The sequence below is a fragment of the Balaenoptera borealis genome, assembly GCF_965194805.1.
Source record: "Balaenoptera borealis genome assembly, chromosome: 4".
Taxonomy (NCBI): domain Eukaryota; kingdom Metazoa; phylum Chordata; class Mammalia; order Artiodactyla; family Balaenopteridae; genus Balaenoptera; species Balaenoptera borealis.
In genome coordinates, this window is record NC_138861.1 from 22,988,745 (window position 1) to 23,014,953 (window position 26,209).

Consider the following 26,209-nt stretch of genomic DNA (forward strand, 5'->3'; position numbering starts at 1 on the left):
TCACTTACACAGAGATACAAATACATAGGTTTTAGGATTCTTACTAGTCAGATATATTCTTGTGCGGTGAATAGGGGGTGTTGAGTCCAGTTCACTGAGCAAGGAGTAGGTCTTGTCTATTACATATTGGGTTTATGGAACGGTATCTGAGCTAATTTGAAACCCTTCTTTTATGCGTCACCCCACCTCCCCTTTCCCGTTCAGCAGCCATAGTGTGATTTCTAAATGTGTGACTCTGTTCTGTTTTGTAATTCAGTTCAAGTGTAGCGATTTTTACATTCCCTGTATAAGTGATATCTTATGATAAGTGTCTTTTTCTGTGTGACTTATTTCACTTAGAATCGTCGTACCTAAATCCACTCATCATGCTGCTACTAGCCTTATGGCATTGATTTCACGGCCGAGTGATATTCCATTGTACATAAGGAGCACAGTTTCTTTATCCATTTTTCTCTTTCCTGGGATATATAAGGTGTAACAAAGTGGAGGTTCTTGCCAACAGAGCAGCCCTAAACTTTTGGGTGCCTGTGTCTTGCTGATTTTTACTTTTCCCAATTTATACGCCCATGAGTGGAAGTGCCCTATCCTCTCTAAGCTGTGTTTTTTAGATATTCCAGGACACACCGTACACTTCTCCAGAGTGGCTGTTGGCAATTTACATCCCGCACATCAGCGTAGCAAGGCTCCCACTTCTCCATGGCTTGTCCTGCATTTCTGGTTTTGACAGTCTTTTCAGCATGGCCCTCTTGACCGATGGGAAGCAAGGCTTCTTTGTAGCGCTGATTTGCCTTTCCAGGTTGCTTGGTTGGCCAAAAAGGGCGTATGCGTTTTTTCCTGAATATATTCAGGAAAAAACGCATACGCCCTTTTTGGCCAAGGGCAACATTGTCGACGTTTTGCCGCTTTTCATGTGCTTTAAAGGCGATTCGAATCTACCTCCTGAAGTCTGTTTCCTGCAATTCTGCCTTGCTTTCAAATCCTCTTCGTTGCCTTCCCTCAATATATTTGTGGACGAGAGTTATCATTTATAACTCTGCAGGTTTGTGAATTGCAGTGCCCCTGAGCTCCATTTTTCAACTCGCTTTTTTGGGAGCTGGCCGCAAAAGCACAGGATTGCTTCTGGCCCTGTTCTGGTTCCGGGGGGCCGGCTGAGCCTGTGGCTAATGCTTCTTCCTGATGGGAAAATAGAGTGACCTGTGCCTGTCCCAACACCTAGAGCTAGTCTCTCATTGGTTCCCCCTCTTCCCGTTCATCCTCAGGACAAATTGCAACCTGTACAGAACAGGAGGTTAAAGGTGCTGATTCTCCAAGGAGGGAGATTGCTAGTAAAGCGGCTGAAATGGCGTACCCGAGACCAAGGAGATGAGAAATGAGGTGCGTTTTAGAAATCTTTCCCGATCACACGGTGTATCATCTTCTGGGTTTCTCGTGCATTTTTTCGATGTAGGAAGATGCCCTTGAACCTGGAGATTTGGGACCCACGAGATGGGTACCACGCAGTATTACTTGAAAGGGTCTGCGTTTGCTCACCCAACCTCACCAAACCTCTCAGCCCCAAGAGTGTCCACCCTTATGTCTCATCCAGCTGTGGGTCTAGATATGGTCATTCCAGGTTGCATCACAGCCCCTGAACGAATTTTGTAGGAATTTCTCTCTCTTTCACTGTCTTTGGTTCATGGGTTTTTAAAAGTAATTTATTTTTCTAATGGGGTTTAGCTGCTTTTCACTGCTGTGTTTATGCCGCTTTATACCCACTTGACTCACTTACACAGAGATACCAATACATAGGTTTTAGGATTCTTACTAGTCAGATATATTCTTGTGCGGTGAATAGGGGGTGTTGAGTCCAGTTCACTGAGCAAGGAGTAGGTCTTGTCTATTACATATTGGGTTTATGGAACGGTATCTGAGCTAATTTGAAACCCTTCTTTTATGCGTCACCCCACCTCCCCTTTCCCGTTCAGCAGCCATAGTGTGATTTCTAAATGTGTGACTCTGTTCTGTTTTGTAATTCAGTTCAAGTGTAGCGATTTTTACCTTCCCTGTATAAGTGATATCTTATGATAAGTGTCTTTTTCTGTGTGACTTATTTCACTTAGAATCGTCGTACCTAAATCCACTCATCATGCTGCTACTAGCCTTATGGCATTGATTTCACGGCTGAGTGATATTCCATTGTACATAAGGAGCACAGTTTCTTTATCCATTTTTCTCTTTCCTGGGATATTTAAGGTGTAACGAAGTGGAGGTTCTTGCCAACAGAGCAGCCCTAAACTTTGGGGTGCCTGTGTCTTGCTGATTTTTAGTTTTCCCAATTTATACGCCCATGAGTGGAAGTGCCCTATGCTCTCTAAGCTGTGTTTTTTAGATGTTCCAGGACACACCGTACGCTTCTCCAGAGTGGCTGTTGGCAATTTACATCCCGCCCGTCAGCGTAGCAAGGCTCCCACTTCTCCATGGCTTGTCCTGCATTTCTGGTTTTGACACCCTTTTCAGCATGGCCCTCTTGACCGATGGGAAGCGAGGCTTCTTTGTAGCGCTGATTTGCCTTTCCAGGTTGCTTGTTTGGCCAAAAAGGGCGTATGCGTTTTTTCCTGAATATATTCAGGAAAAAACGCATACGCCCTTTTTGGCCAAGGGCAACATTGTCGACGTTTTGCCGCTTTTCATGTGCTTTAAAGGTGATTCGAATCTACCTCCTGAAGTCTGTTTCCTGCAATTCTGCCTTGCTTTCAAATCCTCTTCGTTGCCTTCCCTCAATATATTTGTGGACGAGAGTTATCATTTATAACTCTGCAGGTTTGTGAATTGCAGTGCCCCTGAGCTCCATTTTTCAACTCGCTTTTTTGGGAGCTGGCCGCAAAAGCACAGGATTGCTTCTGTCCCTATTCTCGTTCCGGGGGGCAGGCTGAGCCTGTGGCTAATGCTTCTTCCTGATGGGAAAATAGAGTGACCTGTGCCTGTCCCAACACCTAGAGCTAGTCTCTCATTGGTTCCCCCTCTTCCCGTTCATCCTCAGGACAAATTGCAACCTGTACAGAACAGGAGGTTAAAGGTGCTGATTCTCCAAGGAGGGAGATTGCTAGTAAAGCGTCTGGAATGGCATACCCGAGACCAAGGAGATGAGAAATGAGGTGCGTTTTAGAAACCTTTCCCGATCACACGGTGTACCATTTTCTGGGTTTCTCGTGCATGTTTTTGATGTAGCAAGATGCCCTTGAACCTGGAGATTTGGGACCCACGAGATGGGTACCACGCAGTATTACTTGAAAGGGTCTGCGTTTGCTCACCCAACCTCACCAAACCTCTCAGCCCCAAGAGTGTCCACCCTTATGTCTCATCCAGCTGTGGGTCTAGATATGGTCATTCCAGGTTGCATCACAGCCCCTGAACGAATTTTGTAGGAATTTCTCTCTCTTTCACTGTCTTTGGTTCATGGGTTTTTAAAAGTAATTTATTTTTCTAATGGGGTTTAGCTGCTTTTCACTGCTGTGTTTATGCCGCTTTATACCCACTTGACTCACTTACACAGAGATACCAATTCATAGGTTTTAGGATTCTTACTAGTCAGATATATTCTTGTGCGGTGAATAGGGGGTGTTGAGTCCAGTTCACTGAGCAAGGAGTAGGTCTTGTCTATTACATATTGGGTTTATGGAACGGTATCTGAGCTAATTTGAAACCCTTCTTTTATGCGTCACCCCACCTCCCCTTTCCCGTTCAGCAGCCATAGTGTGATTTCTAAATGTGTGACTCTGTTCTGTTTTGTAATTCAGTTCAAGTGTAGCGATTTTTACATTCCCTGTATAAGTGATATCTTATGATAAGTGTGTTTTTCTGTGTGACTTATTTCACTTAGAATCGTGGTACCTAAATCCACTCATCATGCTGCTACTAGCCTTATGGCATTGATTTCACGGCCGAGTGATATTCCATTGTACATAAGGAGCACAGTTTCTTTATCCATTTTTCTCTTTCCTGGGATATATAAGGTGTAACAAAGTGGAGGTTCTTGCCAACAGAGCAGCCCTAAACTTTTGGGTGCCTGTGTCTTGCTGATTTTTACTTTTCCCAATTTATACGCCCATGAGTGGAAGTGCCCTATCCTCTCTAAGCTGTGTTTTTTAGATATTCCAGGACACACCGTACACTTCTCCAGAGTGGCTGTTGGCAATTTACATCCCGCACATCAGCGTAGCAAGGCTCCCACTTCTCCATGGCTTGTCCTGCATTTCTGGTTTTGACACTCTTTTCAGCATGGCCCTCTTGACCGATGGGAAGCGAGGCTTCTTTGTAGCGCTGATTTGCCTTTCCAGGTGGCTTGGTTGGCCAAAAAGGGCGTATGCGTTTTTTCCTGAATATATTCAGGAAAAAACGCATATGCCCTTTTTGGCCAAAGGCAACATTGTCGACGTTTTGCCGCTTTTCATGTGCTTTAAAGGCGATTCGAATCTACCTCCTGAAGTCTGTTTCCTGCAATTCTGCCTTGCTTTCAAATCCTCTTCGTTGCCTTCCCTCAATATATTTGTGGACGAGAGTTATCATTTATAACTCTGCAGGTTTGTGAATTGCAGTGCCCCTGAGCTCCATTTTTCCACTCGCTTTTTTGGGAGCTGGCCGCAAAAGCACAGGATTTCTTCTGGCCCTATTCTCGTTCCGGGGTCAGGCTGAGCCTATGGCTAATGCTTCTTCCTGATGGGAAAATAGAGTGACCTGTGCCTGTCCCAACACCTAGAGCTAGTCTCTCATTGGTTCCCCCTCTTCCCGTTCATCCTCAGGACAAATTGCAACCTGTACGGAACAGGAGGTTAAAGGTGCTGATTCTCCAAGGAGGGAGGTTGCTAGTAAAGCGGCTGAAATGGCGTACCCGAGACCAAGGAGATGAGAAATGAGGTGCGTTTTAGAAACCTTTCCCGATCACACGGTGTACCATCTTCTGGGTTTCTCGTGCATTTTTTCGATGTAGGAAGATGCCCTTGAACCTGGAGATTTGGGACCCATGAGATGGGTACCACGCAGTATTACTTGAAAGGGTCTGCGTTTGCTCACCCAACCTCACCAAACCTCTCAGCCCCAAGAGTGTCCACCCTTATGTCTCATCCAGCTGTGGGTCTAGATACGGTCATTCCAGGTTGCATCACAGCCCCTGAACGAATTTTGTAGGAATTTCTCTCTCTTTCACTGTCTTTGGTTCATGGGTTTTTAAAAGTAATTTATTTTTCTAATGGGGTTTAGCTGCTTTTCACTGCTGTGTTTATGCCGCTTTATACCCACTTGACTCACTTACACAGAGATACAAATACATAGGTTTTAGGATTCTTACTAGTCAGATATATTCTTGTGCGGTGAATAGGGGGTGTTGAGTCCAGTTCACTGAGCAAGGAGTAGGTCTTGTCTATTACATATTGGGTTTATGGAACGGTATCTGAGCTAATTTGAAACCCTTCTTTTATGCGTCACCCCACCTCCCCTTTCCCGTTCAGCAGCCATAGTGTGATTTCTAAATGTGTGACTCTGTTCTGTTTTGTAATTCAGTTCAAGTGTAGCGATTTTTACCTTCCCTGTATAAGTGATATCTTATGATAAGTGTCTTTTTCTGTGTGACTTATTTCACTTAGAATCGTCGTACCTAAATCCACTCATCATGCTGCTACTAGCCTTATGGCATTGATTTCACGGCCGAGTGATATTCCATTGTACATAAGGAGCACAGTTTCTTTATCCATTTTTCTCTTTCCTGGGATATTTAAGGTGTAACGAAGTGGAGGTTCTTGTCAACAGAGCAGCCCTAAACTTTGGGGTGCCTGTGTCTTGCTGATTTTTAGTTTTCCCAATTTATACGCCCATGAGTGGAAGTGCCCTATGCTCTCTAAGCTGTGTTTTTTAGATGTTCCAGGACACACCGGACACTTCTCCAGAGTGGCTGTTGGCAATTTACATCCCGCCCATCAGCGTAGCAAGGCTCCCACTTCTCCATGGCCTGTCCTGCATTTCTGGTTTTGACACTTTTTTCAGCATGGCCCTCTTGACCGATGGGAAGCGAGGCTTCTTTGTAGCGCTGATTTGCCTTTCCAGGTGGCTTGGTTGGCCAAAAAGGGCGTATGCGTTTTTTCCTGAATATATTCAGGAAAAAACGCATACGCCCTTTTTGGCCAAGGGCAACATTGTCGACGTTTTGCCGCTTTTCATGTGCTTTAAAGGCGATTCGAATGTACCTCCTGAAATCTGTTTCCTGCAATTCTGCCTTGCTTTCAAATCCTCTTCGTTGCCTTCCCTCAAGATATTTGTGGACGATAGTTACCATTTATAACTCTGCAGGTTTGTGAATTGCAGTGCCCCTGAGCTCCATTTTTCCACTCGCTTTTTTGGGAGCTGGCCACAAAAGCACAGGATTGCTTCTGGCCCTCTTCTGGTTCCGGGGTCAGGCTGAGCCTGTGGCCAATGCTTCTTCCTGATGGAAAAATAGAGTGACCTGTCCCTGTCCCAACACCTAGAGCTAGTCTCTCATTGGTTCCCCCTCTTCCCGTTCATCCTCAGGACAAATTGCAACCTGTACAGACCAGGAGGTTAAAGGTGCTGATTCTCCAAGGAGGGAGATTGCTAGTAAAGCGTCTGGAATGGCATACCCGAGACCAAGGAGATGAGAAATGAGGTGCGTTTTAGAAACCTTTCCCGATCACACGGTGTACCATCTTCTGGGTTTCTCGTGCATGTTTTTGATGTAGCAAGATGCCCTTGAACCTGGAGATTTGGGACCCACGAGATGGGTACCACGCAGTATTACTTGAAAGGGTCTGCGTTTGCTCACCCAACCTCACCAAACCTCTCAGCCCCAAGAGTGTCCACCCTTATGTCTCATCCAGCTGTGGGTCTAGATATGGTCATTCCAGGTTGCATCACAGCCCCTGAACGAATTTTGTAGGAATTTCTCTCTCTTTCACTGTCTTTGGTTCATGGGTTTTTAAAAGTAATTTATTTTTCTAATGGGGTTTAGCTGCTTTTCACTGCTGTGTTTATGCCGCTTTATACCCACTTGACTCACTTACACAGAGATACCAATACATAGGTTTTAGGATTCTTACTAGTCAGATATATTCTTGTGCGGTGAATAGGGGGTGTTGAGTCCAGTTCACTGAGCAAGGAGTAGGTCTTGTCTATTACATATTGGGTTTATGGAACGGTATCTGAGCTAATTTGAAACCCTTGTTTTATGCATCACCCCACCTCCCCTTTCCCGTTCAGCAGCCATAGTGTGATTTCTAAATGTGTGACTCTGTTCTGTTTTGTAATTCAGTTCAAGTGTAGCGATTTTTACATTCCCTCTATCAGTGATAGCTTATGATAAGTGTCTTTTTCTGTGTGACTTATTTCACTTAGAATCGTCGTACCTAAATCCACTCATCATGCTGCTACTAGCCTTATGGCATTGATTTCACGGCTGAGTGATATTCCATTGTACATAAGGAGCACAGTTTCTTTATCCATTTTTCTCTTTCCTGGGATATTTAAGGTGTAACGAAGTGGAGGTTCTTGTCAACAGAGCAGCCCTAAACTTTGGGGTGCCTGTGTCTTGCTGATTTTTAGTTTTCCCAATTTATACGCCCATGAGTGGAAGTGCCCTATGCTCTCTAAGCTGTGTTTTTTAGATGTTCCAGGACACACCGGACACTTCTCCAGAGTGGCTGTTGGCAATTTACATCCCGCCCATCAGCGTAGCAAGGCTCCCACTTCTCCATGGCCTGTCCTGCATTTCTGGTTTTGACACTTTTTTCAGCATGGCCCTCTTGACCGATGGGAAGCGAGGCTTCTTTGTAGCGCTGATTTGCCTTTCCAGGTGGCTTGGTTGGCCAAAAAGGGCGTATGCGTTTTTTCCTGAATATATTCAGGAAAAAACGCATACGCCCTTTTTGGCCAAGGGCAACATTGTCGACGTTTTGCCGCTTTTCATGTGCTTTAAAGGCGATTCGAATGTACCTCCTGAAATCTGTTTCCTGCAATTCTGCCTTGCTTTCAAATCCTCTTCGTTGCCTTCCCTCAAGATATTTGTGGACGATAGTTACCATTTATAACTCTGCAGGTTTGTGAATTGCAGTGCCCCTGAGCTCCATTTTTCCACTCGCTTTTTTGGGAGCTGGCCACAAAAGCACAGGATTGCTTCTGGCCCTGTTCTGGTTCCGGGGGGCAGGCTGAGCCTGTGGCTAATGCTTCTTCCTGATGGGAAAATAGAGTGACCTGTGCCTGTCCCAACACCTAGAGCTAGTCTCTCATTGGTTCCCCCTCTTCCCGTTCATCCTCAGGACAAATTGCAACCTGTACGGAACAGGAGATTAAAGGTGCTGATTCTCCAAGGAGGGAGATTGCTAGTAAAGTGGCTGGAATGGCGAACCCGAGCGCAAGGAGATTAGAAATGAGGTGCGTTTTAGAAACCTTTCCCGATCACACGGTGTACCATCTTCTGGCTTTCTCGTGCATGTTTTTGATGTAGGAAGATGCCCTTGAACCTGGAGATTTGGGACCCACGAGATGGGTACCACGCAGTATTACTTGAAAGGGTCTGCGTTTGCTCACCCAAACCTCACCAAACCTCTCAGCCCCAAGAGTGTCCACCCTTATGTCTCATCCAGCTGTGGGTCTAGATATGGTCATACCAGGTTGCATCACAGCCCCTGAACGAATTTTGTAGGAATTTCTCTCTCTTTCACTGTCTTTGGTTCATGGGTTTTTAAAAGTAATTTATTTTTATAATGGGGTTTAGCTGCTTTTCACTGCCTTGTTTATGCCGCTTTATACCCACTTGACTCACTTACACAGAGATACAAATACATAGGTTTTAGGATTCTTACTAGTCAGATATATTCTTGTGCGGTGAATAGGGGGTGTTGAGTCCAGTTCACTGAGCAAGGAGTAGGTCTTGTCTATTACATATTGGGTTTATGGAACGGTATCTGAGCTAATTTGAAACCCTTCTTTTATGCGTCACCCCACCTCCCCTTTCCCGTTCAGCAGCCATAGTGTGATTTCTAAATGTGTGACTCTGTTCTGTTTTGTAATTCAGTTCAAGTGTAGCGATTTTTACATTCCCTGTATAAGTGATATCTTATGATAAGTGTCTTTTTCTGTGTGACTTATTTCACTTAGAATCGTCGTACCTAAATCCACTCATCATGCTGCTACTAGCCTTATGGCATTGATTTCACGGCTGAGTGATATTCCATTGTACATAAGGAGCACAGTTTCTTTATCCATTTTTCTCTTTCCTGGGATATTTAAGGTGTAACGAAGTGGAGGTTCTTGCCAACAGAGCAGCCCTAAACTTTGTGGTGCCTGTGTCTTGCTGATTTTTAGTTTTCCCAATTTATACGCCCATGAGTGGAAGTGCCCTATGCGCTCTAAGCTGTGTTTTTTAGATGTTCCAGGACACACCGTACACTTCTCCAGAGTGACTGTTGGCAATTTACTTCCCGCCCATCAGCGTAGCAAGGCTCCCACTTCTCCATGGCCTGTCCTGCATTTCTGGTTTTGACACTTTTTTCAGCATGGCCCTCTTGACCGATGGGAAGCGAGGCTTCTTTGTAGCGCTGATTTGCCTTTCCAGGTGGCTTGGTTGGCCAAAAAGGGCGTATGCGTTTTTTCCTGAATATATTCAGGAAAAAACGCATACGCCCTTTTTGGCCAAGGGCAACATTGTCGACGTTTTGCTGCTTTTCATGTGCTTTAAAGGCGATTCGAATCTACCTCCTGAAGTCTGTTTCCTGCAATTCTGCCTTGCTTTCAAATCCTCTTCGTTGCCTTCCCTCAATATATTTGTGGACGAGAGTTATCATTTATAACTCTGCAGGTTTGTGAATTGCAGTGCCCCTGAGCTCCATTTTTCAACTCGCTTTTTTGGGAGCTGGCCGCAAAAGCACAGGATTGCTTCTGGCCCTATTCTCGTTCCGGGGGGCAGGCTGAGCCTGTGGCTAATGCTTCTTCCTGATGGGAAAATAGAGTGACCTGTGCCTGTCCCAACACCTAGAGCTAGTCTCTCATTGGTTCCCCCTCTTCCCGTTCATCCTCAGGACAAATTGCAACCTGTACAGAACAGGAGGTTAAAGGTGCTGATTCTCCAAGGAGGGAGATTGCTAGTAAAGCGGCTGAAATGGCGTACCCGAGACCAAGGAGATGAGAAATGAGGTGCGTTTTAGAAATCTTTCCCGATCACACGGTGTATCATCTTCTGGGTTTCTCGTGCATTTTTTCGATGTAGGAAGATGCCCTTGAACCTGGAGATTTGGGACCCACGAGATGGGTACCACGCAGTATTACTTGAAAGGGTCTGCGTTTGCTCACCCAACCTCACCAAACCTCTCAGCCCCAAGAGTGTCCACCCTTATGTCTCATCCAGCTGTGGGTCTAGATATGGTCATTCCAGGTTGCATCACAGCCCCTGAACGAATTTTGTAGGAATTTCTCTCTCTTTCACTGTCTTTGGTTCATGGGTTTTTAAAAGTAATTTATTTTTCTAATGGGGTTTAGCTGCTTTTCACTGCTGTGTTTATGCCGCTTTATACCCACTTGACTCACTTACACAGAGATACCAATACATAGGTTTTAGGATTCTTACTAGTCAGATATATTCTTGTGCGGTGAATAGGGGGTGTTGAGTCCAGTTCACTGAGCAAGGAGTAGGTCTTGTCTATTACATATTGGGTTTATGGAACGGTATCTGAGCTAATTTGAAACCCTTCTTTTATGCGTCACCCCACCTCCCCTTTCCCGTTCAGCAGCCATAGTGTGATTTCTAAATGTGTGACTCTGTTCTGTTTTGTAATTCAGTTCAAGTGTAGCGATTTTTACCTTCCCTGTATAAGTGATATCTTATGATAAGTGTCTTTTTCTGTGTGACTTATTTCACTTAGAATCGTCGTACCTAAATCCACTCATCATGCTGCTACTAGCCTTATGGCATTGATTTCACGGCTGAGTGATATTCCATTGTACATAAGGAGCACAGTTTCTTTATCCATTTTTCTCTTTCCTGGGATATTTAAGGTGTAACGAAGTGGAGGTTCTTGCCAACAGAGCAGCCCTAAACTTTGGGGTGCCTGTGTCTTGCTGATTTTTAGTTTTCCCAATTTATACGCCCATGAGTGGAAGTGCCCTATGCTCTCTAAGCTGTGTTTTTTAGATGTTCCAGGACACACCGTACGCTTCTCCAGAGTGGCTGTTGGCAATTTACATCCCGCCCGTCAGCGTAGCAAGGCTCCCACTTCTCCATGGCTTGTCCTGCATTTCTGGTTTTGACACCCTTTTCAGCATGGCCCTCTTGACCGATGGGAAGCGAGGCTTCTTTGTAGCGCTGATTTGCCTTTCCAGGTTGCTTGTTTGGCCAAAAAGGGCGTATGCGTTTTTTCCTGAATATATTCAGGAAAAAACGCATACGCCCTTTTTGGCCAAGGGCAACATTGTCGACGTTTTGCCGCTTTTCATGTGCTTTAAAGGTGATTCGAATCTACCTCCTGAAGTCTGTTTCCTGCAATTCTGCCTTGCTTTCAAATCCTCTTCGTTGCCTTCCCTCAATATATTTGTGGACGAGAGTTATCATTTATAACTCTGCAGGTTTGTGAATTGCAGTGCCCCTGAGCTCCATTTTTCAACTCGCTTTTTTGGGAGCTGGCCGCAAAAGCACAGGATTGCTTCTGTCCCTATTCTCGTTCCGGGGGGCAGGCTGAGCCTGTGGCTAATGCTTCTTCCTGATGGGAAAATAGAGTGACCTGTGCCTGTCCCAACACCTAGAGCTAGTCTCTCATTGGTTCCCCCTCTTCCCGTTCATCCTCAGGACAAATTGCAACCTGTACAGAACAGGAGGTTAAAGGTGCTGATTCTCCAAGGAGGGAGATTGCTAGTAAAGCGTCTGGAATGGCATACCCGAGACCAAGGAGATGAGAAATGAGGTGCGTTTTAGAAACCTTTCCCGATCACACGGTGTACCATTTTCTGGGTTTCTCGTGCATGTTTTTGATGTAGCAAGATGCCCTTGAACCTGGAGATTTGGGACCCACGAGATGGGTACCACGCAGTATTACTTGAAAGGGTCTGCGTTTGCTCACCCAACCTCACCAAACCTCTCAGCCCCAAGAGTGTCCACCCTTATGTCTCATCCAGCTGTGGGTCTAGATATGGTCATTCCAGGTTGCATCACAGCCCCTGAACGAATTTTGTAGGAATTTCTCTCTCTTTCACTGTCTTTGGTTCATGGGTTTTTAAAAGTAATTTATTTTTCTAATGGGGTTTAGCTGCTTTTCACTGCTGTGTTTATGCCGCTTTATACCCACTTGACTCACTTACACAGAGATACCAATTCATAGGTTTTAGGATTCTTACTAGTCAGATATATTCTTGTGCGGTGAATAGGGGGTGTTGAGTCCAGTTCACTGAGCAAGGAGTAGGTCTTGTCTATTACATATTGGGTTTATGGAACGGTATCTGAGCTAATTTGAAACCCTTCTTTTATGCGTCACCCCACCTCCCCTTTCCCGTTCAGCAGCCATAGTGTGATTTCTAAATGTGTGACTCTGTTCTGTTTTGTAATTCAGTTCAAGTGTAGCGATTTTTACATTCCCTGTATAAGTGATATCTTATGATAAGTGTGTTTTTCTGTGTGACTTATTTCACTTAGAATCGTCGTACCTAAATCCACTCATCATGCTGCTACTAGCCTTATGGCATTGATTTCACGGCCGAGTGATATTCCATTGTACATAAGGAGCACAGTTTCTTTATCCATTTTTCTCTTTCCTGGGATATATAAGGTGTAACAAAGTGGAGGTTCTTGCCAACAGAGCAGCCCTAAACTTTTGGGTGCCTGTGTCTTGCTGATTTTTACTTTTCCCAATTTATACGCCCATGAGTGGAAGTGCCCTATCCTCTCTAAGCTGTGTTTTTTAGATATTCCAGGACACACCGTACACTTCTCCAGAGTGGCTGTTGGCAATTTACATCCCGCACATCAGCGTAGCAAGGCTCCCACTTCTCCATGGCTTGTCCTGCATTTCTGGTTTTGACACTCTTTTCAGCATGGCCCTCTTGACCGATGGGAAGCGAGGCTTCTTTGTAGCGCTGATTTGCCTTTCCAGGTGGCTTGGTTGGCCAAAAAGGGCGTATGCGTTTTTTCCTGAATATATTCAGGAAAAAACGCATATGCCCTTTTTGGCCAAAGGCAACATTGTCGACGTTTTGCCGCTTTTCATGTGCTTTAAAGGCGATTCGAATCTACCTCCTGAAGTCTGTTTCCTGCAATTCTGCCTTGCTTTCAAATCCTCTTCGTTGCCTTCCCTCAATATATTTGTGGACGAGAGTTATCATTTATAACTCTGCAGGTTTGTGAATTGCAGTGCCCCTGAGCTCCATTTTTCCACTCGCTTTTTTGGGAGCTGGCCGCAAAAGCACAGGATTTCTTCTGGCCCTATTCTCGTTCCGGGGTCAGGCTGAGCCTATGGCTAATGCTTCTTCCTGATGGGAAAATAGAGTGACCTGTGCCTGTCCCAACACCTAGAGCTAGTCTCTCATTGGTTCCCCCTCTTCCCGTTCATCCTCAGGACAAATTGCAACCTGTACGGAACAGGAGGTTAAAGGTGCTGATTCTCCAAGGAGGGAGGTTGCTAGTAAAGCGGCTGAAATGGCGTACCCGAGACCAAGGAGATGAGAAATGAGGTGCGTTTTAGAAACCTTTCCCGATCACACGGTGTACCATCTTCTGGGTTTCTCGTGCATTTTTTCGATGTAGGAAGATGCCCTTGAACCTGGAGATTTGGGACCCATGAGATGGGTACCACGCAGTATTACTTGAAAGGGTCTGCGTTTGCTCACCCAACCTCACCAAACCTCTCAGCCCCAAGAGTGTCCACCCTTATGTCTCATCCAGCTGTGGGTCTAGATACGGTCATTCCAGGTTGCATCACAGCCCCTGAACGAATTTTGTAGGAATTTCTCTCTCTTTCACTGTCTTTGGTTCATGGGTTTTTAAAAGTAATTTATTTTTCTAATGGGGTTTAGCTGCTTTTCACTGCTGTGTTTATGCCGCTTTATACCCACTTGACTCACTTACACAGAGATACAAATACATAGGTTTTAGGATTCTTACTAGTCAGATATATTCTTGTGCGGTGAATAGGGGGTGTTGAGTCCAGTTCACTGAGCAAGGAGTAGGTCTTGTCTATTACATATTGGGTTTATGGAACGGTATCTGAGCTAATTTGAAACCCTTCTTTTATGCGTCACCCCACCTCCCCTTTCCCGTTCAGCAGCCATAGTGTGATTTCTAAATGTGTGACTCTGTTCTGTTTTGTAATTCAGTTCAAGTGTAGCGATTTTTACCTTCCCTGTATAAGTGATATCTTATGATAAGTGTCTTTTTCTGTGTGACTTATTTCACTTAGAATCGTCGTACCTAAATCCACTCATCATGCTGCTACTAGCCTTATGGCATTGATTTCACGGCCGAGTGATATTCCATTGTACATAAGGAGCACAGTTTCTTTATCCATTTTTCTCTTTCCTGGGATATTTAAGGTGTAACGAAGTGGAGGTTCTTGTCAACAGAGCAGCCCTAAACTTTGGGGTGCCTGTGTCTTGCTGATTTTTAGTTTTCCCAATTTATACGCCCATGAGTGGAAGTGCCCTATGCTCTCTAAGCTGTGTTTTTTAGATGTTCCAGGACACACCGGACACTTCTCCAGAGTGGCTGTTGGCAATTTACATCCCGCCCATCAGCGTAGCAAGGCTCCCACTTCTCCATGGCCTGTCCTGCATTTCTGGTTTTGACACTTTTTTCAGCATGGCCCTCTTGACCGATGGGAAGCGAGGCTTCTTTGTAGCGCTGATTTGCCTTTCCAGGTGGCTTGGTTGGCCAAAAAGGGCGTATGCGTTTTTTCCTGAATATATTCAGGAAAAAACGCATACGCCCTTTTTGGCCAAGGGCAACATTGTCGACGTTTTGCCGCTTTTCATGTGCTTTAAAGGCGATTCGAATGTACCTCCTGAAATCTGTTTCCTGCAATTCTGCCTTGCTTTCAAATCCTCTTCGTTGCCTTCCCTCAAGATATTTGTGGACGATAGTTACCATTTATAACTCTGCAGGTTTGTGAATTGCAGTGCCCCTGAGCTCCATTTTTCCACTCGCTTTTTTGGGAGCTGGCCACAAAAGCACAGGATTGCTTCTGGCCCTCTTCTGGTTCCGGGGTCAGGCTGAGCCTGTGGCCAATGCTTCTTCCTGATGGAAAAATAGAGTGACCTGTCCCTGTCCCAACACCTAGAGCTAGTCTCTCATTGGTTCCCCCTCTTCCCGTTCATCCTCAGGACAAATTGCACCCTGTACGGAACAGGAGGTTAAAGGTGCTGATTCTCCAAGGAGGGAGATTGCTAGTAAAGCGGCTGGAATGGCGAACCCGAGCCCAAGGAGATGAGAAATGAGGTGCGGTTTAGAAACCTTTCCCGATCACACGGTGTACCATCTTCTGGGTTTCTCGTGCATGTGTTTGATGTAGGAAGATGCCCTTGAACCTGGAGATTTGGGACCCACGGGATGGGTACCACGCAGTATTACTTGAAAGGGTCTGCGTTTGCTCACCCAACCTCACCAAACCTCTCAGCCCCAAGAGTGTCCACCCTTATGTCTCATCCAGCTGTGGGTCTAGATATGGTCATTCCAGGTCGCATCACAGCCCCTGAACGAATTTTGTAGGAATTTCTCTCTCTTTCACTGTCTTTGGTTCATGGGTTTTTAAAAGTAATTTATTTTCATAATGGGGTTTAGCTGCTTTTCACTGCTGTGTTGATGCCGCTTTACACCCACTTGACTCACTTACACAGAGATATCAATACATAGGTTTTAGGATTCTTACTAGTCAGATATATTCTTGTGCGGTGAATAGGGGGTGTTGAGTCCAGTTCACTGAGCAAGGAGTAGGTCTTGTCTATTACATATTGGGTTTATGGAACGGTATCTGAGCTAATTTGAAACCCTTCTTTTATGCATCACCCCACCTCCCCTTTCCCGTTCAGCAGCCATAGTGTGATTTCTAAATGTGTGACTCTGTTCTGTTTTGTAATTCAGTTCAAGTGTAGCGATTTTTACATTCCCTCTATCAGTGATAGCTTATGATAAGTGTCTTTTTCTGTGTGACTTATTTCACTTAGAATCGTCGTACCTAAATCCACTCATCATGCTGCTACTAGCCTTATGGCATTGATTTCACGGCTGAGTGATATTCCATTGTACATAAGGAGCACAGTTTCTTTATCCATTTTTCTCTTTCCTGGGATATTTAAGGTGTAACGAAGTGGAGGTTCTTGTCAACAGAGCAGCCCTAAACTTTGGGGTGCCTGTGTCTTGCCGATTTTTAGTTTTCCCAATTTATACGCCCATGAGTGGAAGTGCCCTATGCTCTCTAAGCTGTGTTTTTTAGATGTTCCAGGACACACCGGACACTTCTCCAGAGTGGCTGTTGGCAATTTACATCCCGCCCATCAGCGTAGCAAGGCTCGCACTTCTCCATGGCCTGTCCTGCATTTCTGGTTTTGACACTTTTTTCAGCATGGCCCTCTTGACCGATGGGAAGCGAGGCTTCTTTGTAGCGCTGATTTGCCTTTCCAGGTGGCTTGGTTGGCCAAAAAGGGCGTATGCGTTTTTTCCTGAATATATTCAGGAAAAAACGCATACGCCCTTTTTGGCCAAGGGCAACATTGTCGACGTTTTGCCGCTTTTCATGTGCTTTAAAAGCGATTCGAATCTACCTCCTGAAATCTGTTTCCTGCAATTCTGCCTTGCTTTCAAATCCTCTTCGTTGCCTTCCCTCAAGATATTTGTGGACGAGAGTTATCATTTATAACTCTGCAGGTTTGTGAATTGCAGTGCCCCTGAGCTCCATTTTTCCACTCGCTTTTTTGGGAGCTGGCCACAAAAGCACAGGATTGCTTGTGGTCCTCTTCTGGTTACGGGGTCAGGCTGAGCCTGTGGCTAATGCTTCTTCCTGATGGAAAAATAGAGTGACCTGTGCCTGTCCCAACACCTAGAGCTAGTCTCTCATTGGTTCCCCCTCTTCCCGTTCATCCTCAGGACAAATTGCAACCTGTACGGAACAGGAGGTTAAAGGTGCTGATTCTCCAAGGAGGGAGATTGCTAGTAAAGCGGCTGGAATGGCGAACCCGAGCCCAAGGAGATGAGAAATGAGGTGCGGTTTAGAAACCTTTCCCGATCACACGGTGTATCATCTTCTGGGTTTCTCGTGCATTTTTTCGATGTAGGAAGATGCCCTTGAACCTGGAGATTTGGGACCCACGAGATGGGTACCACGCAGTATTACTTGAAAGGGTCTGCGTTTGCTCACCCAACCTCACCAAACCTCTCAGCCCCAAGAGTGTCCACCCTTATGTCTCATCCAGCTGTGGGTCTAGATATGGTCATTCCAGGTTGCATCACAGCCCCTGAACGAATTTTGTAGGAATTTCTCTCTCTTTCACTGTCTTTGGTTCATGGGTTTTTAAAAGTAATTTATTTTTCTAATGGGGTTTAGCTGCTTTTCACTGCTGTGTTTATGCCGCTTTATACCCACTTGACTCACTTACACAGAGATACCAATACATAGGTTTTAGGATTCTTACTAGTCAGATATATTCTTGTGCGGTGAATAGGGGGTGTTGAGTCCAGTTCACTGAGCAAGGAGTAGGTCTTGTCTATTACATATTGGGTTTATGGAACGGTATCTGAGCTAATTTGAAACCCTTCTTTTATGCGTCACCCCACCTCCCCTTTCCCGTTCAGCAGCCATAGTGTGATTTCTAAATGTGTGACTCTGTTCTGTTTTGTAATTCAGTTCAAGTGTAGCGATTTTTACCTTCCCTGTATAAGTGATATCTTATGATAAGTGTCTTTTTCTGTGTGACTTATTTCACTTAGAATCGTCGTACCTAAATCCACTCATCATGCTGCTACTAGCCTTATGGCATTGATTTCACGGCTGAGTGATATTCCATTGTACATAAGGAGCACAGTTTCTTTATCCATTTTTCTCTTTCCTGGGATATTTAAGGTGTAACGAAGTGGAGGTTCTTGCCAACAGAGCAGCCCTAAACTTTGGGGTGCCTGTGTCTTGCTGATTTTTAGTTTTCCCAATTTATACGCCCATGAGTGGAAGTGCCCTATGCTCTCTAAGCTGTGTTTTTTAGATGTTCCAGGACACACCGTACGCTTCTCCAGAGTGGCTGTTGGCAATTTACATCCCGCCCGTCAGCGTAGCAAGGCTCCCACTTCTCCATGGCTTGTCCTGCATTTCTGGTTTTGACACTCTTTTCAGCATGGCCCTCTTGACCGATGGGAAGCGAGGCTTCTTTGTAGCGCTGATTTGCCTTTCCAGGTTGCTTGTTTGGCCAAAAAGGGCGTATGCGTTTTTTCCTGAATATATTCAGGAAAAAACGCATACGCCCTTTTGGCCAAGGGCAACATTGTCGACGTTTTGCCGCTTTTCATGTGCTTTAAAGGTGATTCGAATCTACCTCCTGAAGTCTGTTTCCTGCAATTCTGCCTTGCTTTCAAATCCTCTTCGTTGCCTTCCCTCAATATATTTGTGGACGAGAGTTATCATTTATAACTCTGCAGGTTTGTGAATTGCAGTGCCCCTGAGCTCCATTTTTCAACTCGCTTTTTTGGGAGCTGGCCGCAAAAGCACAGGATTGCTTCTGTCCCTATTCTCGTTCCGGGGGGCAGGCTGAGCCTGTGGCTAATGCTTCTTCCTGATGGGAAAATAGAGTGACCTGTGCCTGTCCCAACACCTAGAGCTAGTCTCTCATTGGTTCCCCCTCTTCCCGTTCATCCTCAGGACAAATTGCAACCTGTACAGACCAGGAGGTTAAAGGTGCTGATTCTCCAAGGAGGGAGATTGCTAGTAAAGCGTCTGGAATGGCATACCCGAGACCAAGGAGATGAGAAATGAGGTGCGTTTTAGAAACCTTTCCCGATCACACGGTGTACCATCTTCTGGGTTTCTCGTGCATGTTTTTGATGTAGCAAGATGCCCTTGAACCTGGAGATTTGGGACCCACGAGATGGGTACCACGCAGTATTACTTGAAAGGGTCTGCGTTTGCTCACCCAACCTCACCAAACCTCTCAGCCCCAAGAGTGTCCACCCTTATGTCTCATCCAGCTGTGGGTCTAGATATGGTCATTCCAGGTTGCATCACAGCCCCTGAACGAATTTTGTAGGAATTTCTCTCTCTTTCACTGTCTTTGGTTCATGGGTTTTTAAAAGTAATTTATTTTTCTAATGGGGTTTAGCTGCTTTTCACTGCTGTGTTTATGCCGCTTTATACCCACTTGACTCACTTACACAGAGATACCAATACATAGGTTTTAGGATTCTTACTAGTCAGATATATTCTTGTGCGGTGAATAGGGGGTGTTGAGTCCAGTTCACTGAGCAAGGAGTAGGTCTTGTCTATTACATATTGGGTTTATGGAACGGTATCTGAGCTAATTTGAAACCCTTGTTTTATGCATCACCCCACCTCCCCTTTCCCGTTCAGCAGCCATAGTGTGATTTCTAAATGTGTGACTCTGTTCTGTTTTGTAATTCAGTTCAAGTGTAGCGATTTTTACATTCCCTCTATCAGTGATAGCTTATGATAAGTGTCTTTTTCTGTGTGACTTATTTCACTTAGAATCGTCGTACCTAAATCCACTCATCATGCTGCTACTAGCCTTATGGCATTGATTTCACGGCTGAGTGATATTCCATTGTACATAAGGAGCACAGTTTCTTTATCCATTTTTCTCTTTCCTGGGATATTTAAGGTGTAACGAAGTGGAGGTTCTTGTCAACAGAGCAGCCCTAAACTTTGGGGTGCCTGTGTCTTGCTGATTTTTAGTTTTCCCAATTTATACGCCCATGAGTGGAAGTGCCCTATGCTCTCTAAGCTGTGTTTTTTAGATGTTCCAGGACACACCGGACACTTCTCCAGAGTGGCTGTTGGCAATTTACATCCCGCCCATCAGCGTAGCAAGGCTCCCACTTCTCCATGGCCTGTCCTGCATTTCTGGTTTTGACACTTTTTTCAGCATGGCCCTCTTGACCGATGGGAAGCGAGGCTTCTTTGTAGCGCTGATTTGCCTTTCCAGGTGGCTTGGTTGGCCAAAAAGGGCGTATGCGTTTTTTCCTGAATATATTCAGGAAAAAACGCATACGCCCTTTTTGGCCAAGGGCAACATTGTCGACGTTTTGCCGCTTTTCATGTGCTTTAAAGGCGATTCGAATGTACCTCCTGAAATCTGTTTCCTGCAATTCTGCCTTGCTTTCAAATCCTCTTCGTTGCCTTCCCTCAAGATATTTGTGGACGATAGTTACCATTTATAACTCTGCAGGTTTGTGAATTGCAGTGCCCCTGAGCTCCATTTTTCCACTCGCTTTTTTGGGAGCTGGCCACAAAAGCACAGGATTGCTTCTGGCCCTGTTCTGGTTCCGGGGGGCAGGCTGAGCCTGTGGCTAATGCTTCTTCCTGATGGGAAAATAGAGTGACCTGTGCCTGTCCCAACACCTAGAGCTAGTCTCTCATTGGTTCCCCCTCTTCCCGTTCATCCTCAGGACAAATTGCAACCTGTACGGAACAGGAGATTAAAGGTGCTGATTCTCCAAGGAGGGAGATTGCTAGTAAAGTGGCTGGAATGGCGAACCCGAGCGCAAGGAGATTAGAAATGAGGTGCGTTTTAGAAACCTTTCCCGATCACACGGTGTACCATCTTCTGGCTTTCTCGTGCATGTTTTTGATGTAGGAAGATGCCCTTGAACCTGGAGATTTGGGACCCACGAGATGGGTACCACGCAGTATTACTTGAAAGGGTCTGCGTTTGCTCACCCAAACCTCACCAAACCTCTCAGCCCCAAGAGTGTCCACCCTTATGTCTCATCCAGCTGTGGGTCTAGATATGGTCATACCAGGTTGCATCACAGCCCCTGAACGAATTTTGTAGGAATTTCTCTCTCTTTCACTGTCTTTGGTTCATGGGTTTTTAAAAGTAATTTATTTTTATAATGGGGTTTAGCTGCTTTTCACTGCCTTGTTTATGCCGCTTTATACCCACTTGACTCACTTACACAGAGATACAAATACATAGGTTTTAGGATTCTTACTAGTCAGATATATTCTTGTGCGGTGAATAGGGGGTGTTGAGTCCAGTTCACTGAGCAAGGAGTAGGTCTTGTCTATTACATATTGGGTTTATGGAACGGTATCTGAGCTAATTTGAAACCCTTCTTTTATGCGTCACCCCACCTCCCCTTTCCCGTTCAGCAGCCATAGTGTGATTTCTAAATGTGTGACTCTGTTCTGTTTTGTAATTCAGTTCAAGTGTAGCGATTTTTACATTCCCTGTATAAGTGATATCTTATGATAAGTGTCTTTTTCTGTGTGACTTATTTCACTTAGAATCGTCGTACCTAAATCCACTCATCATGCTGCTACTAGCCTTATGGCATTGATTTCACGGCTGAGTGATATTCCATTGTACATAAGGAGCACAGTTTCTTTATCCATTTTTCTCTTTCCTGGGATATTTAAGGTGTAACGAAGTGGAGGTTCTTGCCAACAGAGCAGCCCTAAACTTTGTGGTGCCTGTGTCTTGCTGATTTTTAGTTTTCCCAATTTATACGCCCATGAGTGGAAGTGCCCTATGCGCTCTAAGCTGTGTTTTTTAGATGTTCCAGGACACACCGTACACTTCTCCAGAGTGACTGTTGGCAATTTACTTCCCGCCCATCAGCGTAGCAAGGCTCCCACTTCTCCATGGCCTGTCCTGCATTTCTGGTTTTGACACTTTTTTCAGCATGGCCCTCTTGACCGATGGGAAGCGAGGCTTCTTTGTAGCGCTGATTTGCCTTTCCAGGTGGCTTGGTTGGCCAAAAAGGGCGTATGCGTTTTTTCCTGAATATATTCAGGAAAAAACGCATACGCCCTTTTTGGCCAAGGGCAACATTGTCGACGTTTTGCTGCTTTTCATGTGCTTTAAAGGCGATTCGAATCTACCTCCTGAAGTCTGTTTCCTGCAATTCTGCCTTGCTTTCAAATCCTCTTCGTTGCCTTCCCTCAATATATTTGTGGACGAGAGTTATCATTTATAACTCTGCAGGTTTGTGAATTGCAGTGCCCCTGAGCTCCATTTTTCAACTCGCTTTTTTGGGAGCTGGCCGCAAAAGCACAGGATTGCTTCTGGCCCTATTCTCGTTCCGGGGGGCAGGCTGAGCCTGTGGCTAATGCTTCTTCCTGATGGGAAAATAGAGTGACCTGTGCCTGTCCCAACACCTAGAGCTAGTCTCTCATTGGTTCCCCCTCTTCCCGTTCATCCTCAGGACAAATTGCAACCTGTACAGAACAGGAGGTTAAAGGTGCTGATTCTCCAAGGAGGGAGATTGCTAGTAAAGCGGCTGAAATGGCGTACCCGAGACCAAGGAGATGAGAAATGAGGTGCGTTTTAGAAATCTTTCCCGATCACACGGTGTATCATCTTCTGGGTTTCTCGTGCATTTTTTCGATGTAGGAAGATGCCCTTGAACCTGGAGATTTGGGACCCACGAGATGGGTACCACGCAGTATTACTTGAAAGGGTCTGCGTTTGCTCACCCAACCTCACCAAACCTCTCAGCCCCAAGAGTGTCCACCCTTATGTCTCATCCAGCTGTGGGTCTAGATATGGTCATTCCAGGTTGCATCACAGCCCCTGAACGAATTTTGTAGGAATTTCTCTCTCTTTCACTGTCTTTGGTTCATGGGTTTTTAAAAGTAATTTATTTTTCTAATGGGGTTTAGCTGCTTTTCACTGCTGTGTTTATGCCGCTTTATACCCACTTGACTCACTTACACAGAGATACCAATACATAGGTTTTAGGATTCTTACTAGTCAGATATATTCTTGTGCGGTGAATAGGGGGTGTTGAGTCCAGTTCACTGAGCAAGGAGTAGGTCTTGTCTATTACATATTGGGTTTATGGAACGGTATCTGAGCTAATTTGAAACCCTTCTTTTATGCGTCACCCCACCTCCCCTTTCCCGTTCAGCAGCCATAGTGTGATTTCTAAATGTGTGACTCTGTTCTGTTTTGTAATTCAGTTCAAGTGTAGCGATTTTTACCTTCCCTGTATAAGTGATATCTTATGATAAGTGTCTTTTTCTGTGTGACTTATTTCACTTAGAATCGTCGTACCTAAATCCACTCATCATGCTGCTACTAGCCTTATGGCATTGATTTCACGGCTGAGTGATATTCCATTGTACATAAGGAGCACAGTTTCTTTATCCATTTTTCTCTTTCCTGGGATATTTAAGGTGTAACGAAGTGGAGGTTCTTGCCAACAGAGCAGCCCTAAACTTTGGGGTGCCTGTGTCTTGCTGATTTTTAGTTTTCCCAATTTATACGCCCATGAGTGGAAGTGCCCTATGCTCTCTAAGCTGTGTTTTTTAGATGTTCCAGGACACACCGTACGCTTCTCCAGAGTGGCTGTTGGCAATTTACATCCCGCCCGTCAGCGTAGCAAGGCTCCCACTTCTCCATGGCTTGTCCTGCATTTCTGGTTTTGACACCCTTTTCAGCATGGCCCTCTTGACCGATGGGAAGCGAGGCTTCTTTGTAGCGCTGATTTGCCTTTCCAGGTTGCTTGTTTGGCCAAAAAGGGCGTATGCGTTTTTTCCTGAATATATTCAGGAAAAAACGCATACGCCCTTTTTGGCCAAGGGCAACATTGTCGACGTTTTGCCGCTTTTCATGTGCTTTAAAGGCGATTCGAATGTACCTCCTGAAATCTGTTTCCTGCAATTCTGCCTTGCTTTCAAATCCTCTTCGTTGCCTTCCCTCAAGATATTTGTGGACGATAGTTACCATTTATAACTCTGCAGGTTTGTGAATTGCAGTGCCCCTGAGCTCCATTTTTCCACTCGCTTTTTTGGGAGCTGGCCACAAAAGCACAGGATTGCTTCTGGCCCTCTTCTGGTTCCGGGGTCAGGCTGAGCCTGTGGCCAATGCTTCTTCCTGATGGAAAAATAGAGTGACCTGTCCCTGTCCCAACACCTAGAGCTAGTCTCTCATTGGTTCCCCCTCTTCCCGTTCATCCTCAGGACAAATTGCACCCTGTACGGAACAGGAGGTTAAAGGTGCTGATTCTCCAAGGAGGGAGATTGCTAGTAAAGCGGCTGGAATGGCGAACCCGAGCCCAAGGAGATGAGAAATGAGGTGCGGTTTAGAAACCTTTCCCGATCACACGGTGTACCATCTTCTGGGTTTCTCGTGCATGTGTTTGATGTAGGAAGATGCCCTTGAACCTGGAGATTTGGGACCCACGGGATGGGTACCACGCAGTATTACTTGAAAGGGTCTGCGTTTGCTCACCCAACCTCACCAAACCTCTCAGCCCCAAGAGTGTCCACCCTTATGTCTCATCCAGCTGTGGGTCTAGATATGGTCATTCCAGGTCGCATCACAGCCCCTGAACGAATTTTGTAGGAATTTCTCTCTCTTTCACTGTCTTTGGTTCATGGGTTTTTAAAAGTAATTTATTTTCATAATGGGGTTTAGCTGCTTTTCACTGCTGTGTTGATGCCGCTTTACACCCACTTGACTCACTTACACAGAGATATCAATACATAGGTTTTAGGATTCTTACTAGTCAGATATATTCTTGTGCGGTGAATAGGGGGTGTTGAGTCCAGTTCACTGAGCAAGGAGTAGGTCTTGTCTATTACATATTGGGTTTATGGAACGGTATCTGAGCTAATTTGAAACCCTTCTTTTATGCATCACCCCACCTCCCCTTTCCCGTTCAGCAGCCATAGTGTGATTTCTAAATGTGTGACTCTGTTCTGTTTTGTAATTCAGTTCAAGTGTAGCGATTTTTACATTCCCTCTATCAGTGATAGCTTATGATAAGTGTCTTTTTCTGTGTGACTTATTTCACTTAGAATCGTCGTACCTAAATCCACTCATCATGCTGCTACTAGCCTTATGGCATTGATTTCACGGCTGAGTGATATTCCATTGTACATAAGGAGCACAGTTTCTTTATCCATTTTTCTCTTTCCTGGGATATTTAAGGTGTAACGAAGTGGAGGTTCTTGCCAACAGAGCAGCCCTAAACTTTGTGGTGCCTGTGTCTTGCTGATTTTTAGTTTTCCCAATTTATACGCCCATGAGTGGAAGTGCCCTATGCGCTCTAAGCTGTGTTTTTTAGATGTTCCAGGACACACCGTACACTTCTCCAGAGTGACTGTTGGCAATTTACTTCCCGCCCATCAGCGTAGCAAGGCTCCCACTTCTCCATGGCCTGTCCTGCATTTCTGGTTTTGACACTTTTTTCAGCATGGCCCTCTTGACCGATGGGAAGCGAGGCTTCTTTGTAGCGCTGATTTGCCTTTCCAGGTGGCTTGGTTGGCCAAAAAGGGCGTATGCGTTTTTTCCTGAATATATTCAGGAAAAAACGCATACGCCCTTTTTGGCCAAGGGCAACATTGTCGACGTTTTGCTGCTTTTCATGTGCTTTAAAGGCGATTCGAATCTACCTCCTGAAGTCTGTTTCCTGCAATTCTGCCTTGCTTTCAAATCCTCTTCGTTGCCTTCCCTCAATATATTTGTGGACGAGAGTTATCATTTATAACTCTGCAGGTTTGTGAATTGCAGTGCCCCTGAGCTCCATTTTTCAACTCGCTTTTTTGGGAGCTGGCCGCAAAAGCACAGGATTGCTTCTGGCCCTATTCTCGTTCCGGGGGGCAGGCTGAGCCTGTGGCTAATGCTTCTTCCTGATGGGAAAATAGAGTGACCTGTGCCTGTCCCAACACCTAGAGCTAGTCTCTCATTGGTTCCCCCTCTTCCCGTTCATCCTCAGGACAAATTGCAACCTGTACAGAACAGGAGGTTAAAGGTGCTGATTCTCCAAGGAGGGAGATTGCTAGTAAAGCGGCTGAAATGGCGTACCCGAGACCAAGGAGATGAGAAATGAGGTGCGTTTTAGAAATCTTTCCCGATCACACGGTGTATCATCTTCTGGGTTTCTCGTGCATTTTTTCGATGTAGGAAGATGCCCTTGAACCTGGAGATTTGGGACCCACGAGATGGGTACCACGCAGTATTACTTGAAAGGGTCTGCGTTTGCTCACCCAACCTCACCAAACCTCTCAGCCCCAAGAGTGTCCACCCTTAT